The following is a 7,280-nucleotide window of genomic DNA, read 5'->3' as shown; positions in this document are numbered from 1 at the left end:
TTTTTTTTGGTAGAGACAGAGTGTCACTTTATCACCCTTGGTAGAATGCTATGGCGTTACAGAGCTCACAGCAATTGCCAACTCCTGTGCTCAAGTGATTCTCTTTCTTCAGCCTGCCAAGTAGCTCGAACTATAGGAGCCTGCCACTAAGCCCAGATTTTTTTTTTTAATAGAGTTTTTGCCCGGGGCTGAGTTTGAACCTGCCACCTCTGGTATATTGGGCTGGCACCCTACTCCTTTGAGCCACAAGTGCTGCCCCATCCCAGAGCCCAGATATATATTGCTATTTGGCCAGGGCCAGTTTAAACATGACACACTCGCTATATTTGGCCAGTGCCCTAGCCACTGAGGTACAGGCACCACCCAATACCAGAAATTTCAGAGGCCAATGCAGAAAGATCACTGGAAGCTAAGGGGCTTCAGACAAGATTGAGGAATATAGTGAGACCCTACTTGTCCAAGAAATAAGTACAAAACTTCCTCAGCAGTGGTGGCATGGGCCTGTACTCTCAGATACTGAGAAGGATAAAGGCAGGAGGATTCCTTGAAGTCAGCATCTTGCATTGCCTTGAGCTATGATGGTACCAATGTACTTCTCTGGGGCAAAGGGGGAAATGCAGTATCAAATGTACAAGAGATATACTGTATAGGTGCAGGAAAAGTCTGGTACCATACAAAATATTTTATACATTATACATGTATGCCAAATGAGATTTATTATCAGCACTGGAAGTCTAGCTCAATATGGGAAAATCAGGTAAAAGAATACACTATATTATTAGAATCAATAAGAAAAACCAGCTTGGCAGAAGTAGTGTGGGGAAGGTTATTCCTAAGAGAAGCAGCATGGCAGGGTGCTGGCACAGACACCCGAAGTATCCCCAGGAAGATGACTCACTTCACTCTAACCATTGTCTGGCATGGAGAAACAAGACTTAACAAGGAGAAAATACTTCAAGGACAAGGAGTAGATAAACTTCTTTCAGAAACTGGATTTAAACAAGCAGCTGCTACCGGTGTGTTTCTGAGTAATGTAAAATTCACTCATGCTTTCTCCAGTGGCCTCACGAGAACAAAGCAGATCAATATGAAGGTACAAACGATCCAGTTACATTGTTTGCATTTGATAGGTAAAGTCCAAGTTGTAGTTGAGCCCTTTGCCTAGGAGGTGTGCCATATACCCTTACATTGTGCCCATTTGACCATGTATGGAATTTTAGAGAAGAGCAAATTTTGTAAAGATATGACAGTGAAGTATGATTTGAGATTTCGAGAAAGGAAATACAGAGTTGCCAAAGGCAAGGCACTGAGTGAGCTGAGGACCATGGCCAAAGCAGCTGGGGAAGAGTGCCCTGAGTTCACACCACCCAGAGGAGAGACATTAGACAAGGTGAAAATGTGGGGAAAAGACTTTTTTGGATTCCTTTGCCAGCTAATTCTGAAAGAAGCAGGTCAAAAAGAGAAGTTTTCCCAGGGAGCTCCAAGCAACTGTCTGGAAACTTCTTTGGCAGAGATATTCACTCTAGGAAAAAAAAAAGTGGCTCTGAATTTAATTCAGAGAGCGGTGCTCAAAAATTAGTAGCCAATGTCTTAGTTGTGAGTCACGGTGCCTACATGAGAAACCTGTTTGGTTACTTTATGACTGACCTTATGTGTTCCTTAGTAGCAACTGTGAGCAAATCCAAACATGCATCCGTCACTCCCAATACAAGGATTAGTCTCTTTATCATAAACTTCCAGGAAGGAAGAGAATTTAAACCAACAATTCAATGTATTTGCATGAACCTACAGGACCATCTAAGTGCAGTGGCTGAAACTCACTAAATTTAAACCTGCAACAAAATCTAAGAATTTTGAGCCTCTGAAGGGAATGCCTTTGGCCTTATTATGTTCTGTGCTAGTGCTGATTTGGAAACTGTTAAAAGTCAATTGTAAAGTTCAAGTGGAATCAAAGCCACATTAAACTTTAATGGAAAACTATTTAGAATTATTTTGTCTGAGTACAGGTGGTGTTTTTCAGAGTAATTTTTCCATCCTGCTCAGTTATATCTCTGGATTATAAATGGATGACAGAACTCAGTATTGCAAATGGAGGATTAATAAATTTGTTACTATGCTTTTTCCCTCTTTTTTATGTTGATATTTTCCTTTATTTTCTGAAAAGTCTAGCTTATTTTGTTGATGGTTGGTAAAATTCTGTTTTTTTTTTCTGTCTCATCCTGTGAGATATTATAATTTTATTATAAGTTTCACTACATATTTATTATGACTATGTGTTATATTAATTAAAAGTTCTTGCCACTATAAGTTAATGTAAAGTAAAGTGGCACTGAAATTTATATGCTTTAAATATAAATCAGCTGTTGGAATTTGCTGTTCTGGAGGCCTTGAAATATGAAAATGTGGATAAATGCAGATAATGTTTGCAGAATGGTCTGGGGGAAAGAAGTTAAAATGTTACTTGATTTAAAGACATTAAAGAAGTAATCTTTGAGCAGAATATAAAAGACCAGTCTTTTATCTAAGCAATCCTTTCAAAGTGGCAGTGTTGGACAGGCTGAACACAGCATGATCCTGAACTTTACATATGATTTATATTTTGACTATCTGTGACTTTAGCCTTAACTGACAACCTTAGCATTAATCCTCTTATGAGCTTCACTCACACAGCTTCAACATGGTAACTTAAACTAACTACATGTAAAATGCTTTCTATGTCTAGATAAGAATTTTGAAGGACAGCATGTAGAGGAGGCTCCAAACTCTGAATCAGAAACATCCTGTCTTCCTCAGAACAGTGGGAGTGAACTGCCTGCCATCCAGCCTCTGCCTTTCTCATCCCAAAGAGACATAGAGGAAGAAGACATAATAATAGAAGACTATGAGAGTGATTGGACATAACCAGCTTGTTAGTCTATTTGCTAATTCACAATTCATTTTAGTTTTATGCAGTGGTACTTGAACAGAGTTAATATAATTATTTGAGTTTAAGCTTGTTAATTCTTCCCTCTTTTAATATTTCATCTTGAAGTAAACAGAAGATCAAGCAAGGCTTCAAGTAATCTATAGTATTTATTTTGTGAGGGGTTTAAGGAGAGGAGGTCAGAGCATATGAACTGTTTTTAAGCATTATACCAAATATCACAAAATGTTAAGGAGTAATCCAGAATACAAAGTATTTATTGGGAAGGGGGGTTGTTAATATGAATTATAAAATCATTTAGCATGCAATTATGAATGTAAATCAATTTTATGCATTTATAGTTTATTGTGTCTAGATTCTCTGATACCATTTTTATATGTTATACAGTGGAATGTCTTAGATACTTTCTGAAAAGTATTTACATAATTTATGTCAAAATTAAAATGTAGAATTTCAAAAACCAAATCTTAGATGAGAAGGAAATGTCTTCAGTATTACCATTGGGATTTGCCAATGATTGGATACATTTCATGTATCATATACATACCATGGAATATTTTTCAACAATCAAAAGGAGTGAAGTGAATAATAGGAGTGAACCTTAAAACCATTATGATAAGGGAAAAAGTCCAGTTACAAAAGACCAGACAGATTGTCACTGAACTCAGAAGAAAACATCAAGATAAGGCCAATTGTCTGCTAGGAGTAGGGGGCAGTGAGGAAGGGTGGTGTGGAAGATGAAAGTGAGTGCTAGTAGGTATGACATTTGTGTGGCGGGGAGAAGACAAAGTTCTAAAATTAGGTTGTGATGATAGCTGTAGAATTGTGTGACTATACTAAGAAACAGAGAATTGTACACTTCACAAAGGGTGAAATACATATTTCAATGAAGCAACTTGACAATATTTTCCAAAAGTTGAGGTGCTCAAAAAGTTCACAGCATAAGAAGTACTGAGATCATGAGAGTATTTGAGAGACAGTCTGCCCCATCTCCCTGCACAGTCTACCATGATTTTACATGGAAGGCACATTGTTCCATCTTATCAAAGTTGTCATTTTTTTTTCCTTGAGATAGAGTTGAACTCCTTGCCCCTGGGTAGAGTGCCCGGATGTCATCATAGCTAACCACAATCTCAAACTCCTGGGCTCAACTGATCCTGTTGCTTCAGCCTCCTGAGCATCTGGGAGTCCAGATGACCCTCCACAGTGCCCAGGTACATTGGACCAGTCTCTTTGGCCTCCCATAGTGTGAGGATCACAAGTGTGAGCCACCACTCCAGACCTTGAAGTCAGTATATTTTTTAAACTATGGTTTGTGGCCAGCAGTGGTACTTTATGCCTGTCATCTTGGCATTTTGGTAGACCCAGTCAGTTGGATTGTCTGAGATTCTGAATTGGAGACCACCCTGAGCATGAGTGAGATCCCCGTCTCTAAAGAATAGAAAACAGCCAATACCATGTTGTTTTGATCACTATAGATTTATGGTATAGTCAGAAGTCTGGTAGCATGATTCCACCTGATTTGTTTTTATATCTGAGTAATGTCTTGGCTTTTTGAGTTTTTTTAATGTTTCCATATAAAATGAAATACTAGTTTTTTCAGAACTTTAAGGTATGACAGAGCTACTTTAATGGGGATTGCATTAAATCTGTAGATTGCTTTGGGTAGTATAGACATTTTAACAATGTTGATTCTTCCTAGCCATGAGTATGGTATGTTTTTACATTTGTTGACATCTTCAGCTATTTCTTTTCTCAGAGTTTCATAGCTCTCTTTATAGAGATCTTTCACGTCACTTGTTAGGTACAGTCCCAGATATTTCATTGTCTTTGGCACTACTGTAAAGGTACTAGAGAAATGCTGTGGGAAAAGAAGGGGGTGGTTTGATAGAGGGATGGTAAAAAGTGGGACCATAACTATGGAGCATATTCCAAGGGTACAAATCAAATCTGTCAAGTGTAGAAAATAAATGTCTTAACACAATAATAAAATAAATGAGGTGAAAGCTATGTTGATTGGTTTGATGTAACCACAACAGAATGTATAAAAACCCAACACATTGTACCCCACATATGCACAAATGTATTCATGATCTATGTGTATATAACTTAATAAAATAAAATAAAATAAACTGTCAAAAACAAACAAACAAAAATGGCCAGATGTTATGCAGGTGCCTGGAGACCAAGCTGAGGGAATTGGTTTGTTTGATGACAACACATGAAGATTGCTGTGAGTTATGATACCATATCACTCTACCAAAGGCAACAAAATGAGACTCTGCCTCAGTACATAGAGAAAACCATTGGTATGGATCTTAAACCCCATTTTTACTTTTGACCACAGATCTAGAGTTGAAATTTTTCCCCTAGATTGGATGTTAACTAGAGAAATTATTATCTCATAGGGAAATTGTTTTCCTACAATCTCTATTGATCAAGCTTTTCAGGTTTATGTAACTCTCCCCCTTTGATATCCTAGATTCTTGTAGTCACTGGAAACTGCCCACACAGTGAATTCTTGACTCAAATCAAGCTTTTTATTTGCACACTAAAATCCAGAGTATACTCTCCACCTCTTCTGTTGGGCTCCTTCAATCTGGGTCAATATTCCCCTGCCCCAATTAGTCCAAGACAAGGGACAAGACATCTCTGGACAACCCCTACCCATCAGATCAACTGGCAATATCCCAATGAACCAATCTCAAACCTGCTTGTCCTTTCTCATTGTTCCCCAACTTTGAGGGCCAAAATAAATGTTCTCCTTTATGTAGTGCCATACTCCATCTGCCTACTTATATCTCTTCGTACTTTGGGTCTTGGAAATTGTGCCTAGCAAATATTATTTTCTTTTTTTTTTAAGAAATCATACCTGTGTACATTAATGCAATCATGGGGTACAATGTGCTGACTTTATATACGATTTGAAATATTTTCATCAAACTGGTTAAAATTGCCTTCATGGCATTTTTTTAGTTATTGTGTTAAGATATTTATATTCTACATTTAGTAAGTTTCACATGTACCCTTGTAAGATGCACTGTAGGTGTGGTCCCAAAAAATTACCCTTCCTCCACCCATCCACCCCCCTACCCTCCCCTTTCTGTCCCCTCTCTCCATATCCTTGGGCTATAATTTGGTTATACCTTTCATATGAAAGCTATAAATTAGTTTCATAGTAGGGCTGAGTACATTGGATACTTTTTCTTTTATTCTTGAGATACTTTGCTAAGAAGAATATGTTCCAGCTCCATCCAGGTAAACACGAAGGGGGTAATGTCTCCATCTTTCTTTAAGGCTGTATAATATTCCATGGTGTACATATACCACCATTTATTGATCCATTCTTGGGTCAATGATCCTATAATTCCTCTACTAGGTATACATCCAGAAAACCAAAAATCACACTATAACAAAGATATTTGTACCAGAATGTTTATTACAGCCCAACCCAAGTGCAAATTTTCTTTTCTTTCTCTCTTTCTCTCTTTCTTTCTTTCTTTCTCTCTCTCTCTCCTTCTCTCTCTTTCTCACTCCCTCCCTCCTTCCCTCCCTCCCTCCTCCTCTCTCTTTCTGTCTTTTTTTTCTTGCTTTCTTTATTATTCCTAAGAATGAATGTCACTCTGTTGTGAGGCTAAATTTTCATGGTGTCAGCGGAGCACACAGCAACCCCAAAGGTTGCATTGAAGGGATCCTCCTGATTCAGCTTCTGAAGTATCTGAAACAAAGGTCAAGGGCCACAACCCATGACAACCTCTTCTATTTTAGTACAAACTGGGTGTGTTATCAGGACTGAGGCTATCTTGCTGTTGCTCACCCTTGTCTCCAACCACTGAGCTCAGGGGATCAGCCCATCTGGACTGCTCAGAGAAACAAAAAATTGTAGTCAAGCATGGCGAAACTAATTGAGGTTCTGACCCACTAAGTCACAGCTGCCACTCAAAGTTGGGATATTTTTCAAACTATGGTTTCTCGCAAGCAGTGGTGCTTAATGCCTGTTATTTTGGCACTTTGGGAGGCCCAGTCAGTTGGATCGTCTGAGTTTCTGAATTACAGACCAGCCTGAGCACTGAAATCCCCATCTCTGAAGAATAAAAAAGGCTGGATTTTATGTGGGCACTTGAAGTCCCACCTGAGGAAATAATTTTGCTTGATGACAAGACATGAAGATCACTGTGAGTTATGATACCAGGGAACTCTACCAAGGGCAACAAAATGAGACTCTGTCTCAATTACATAAATGGAGAAAACCATTGGTAGGGTACTTACCCCTCATTTTCACTTTGTACCATGTATCTAGGATTGAAATTTTACCCCTAGATTAGGTGTCAACTAGAAAAATTGTTCTCATAGGGAA

General features: G+C 38.4%; 1 pseudogene; it reads left to right on the top strand.

Moving 5' to 3' along the window:
* The first annotated feature begins 889 nt into the window (after positions 1–889).
* On the top strand, positions 890–1,824 carry LOC100941232 (annotated as a pseudogene).
* The last annotated feature ends 5,456 nt before the right edge of the window (positions 1,825–7,280 follow it).

This window comes from Otolemur garnettii, unplaced genomic scaffold (assembly GCF_000181295.1).
Source record: "Otolemur garnettii isolate 467f Iridium unplaced genomic scaffold, OtoGar3 scaffold00289, whole genome shotgun sequence".
Lineage (NCBI taxonomy): Eukaryota > Metazoa > Chordata > Mammalia > Primates > Galagidae > Otolemur > Otolemur garnettii.
The sequence above is the reverse complement of the archived record's forward strand: the minus strand, read 5'-3'. Positions and strand labels throughout refer to the sequence as shown.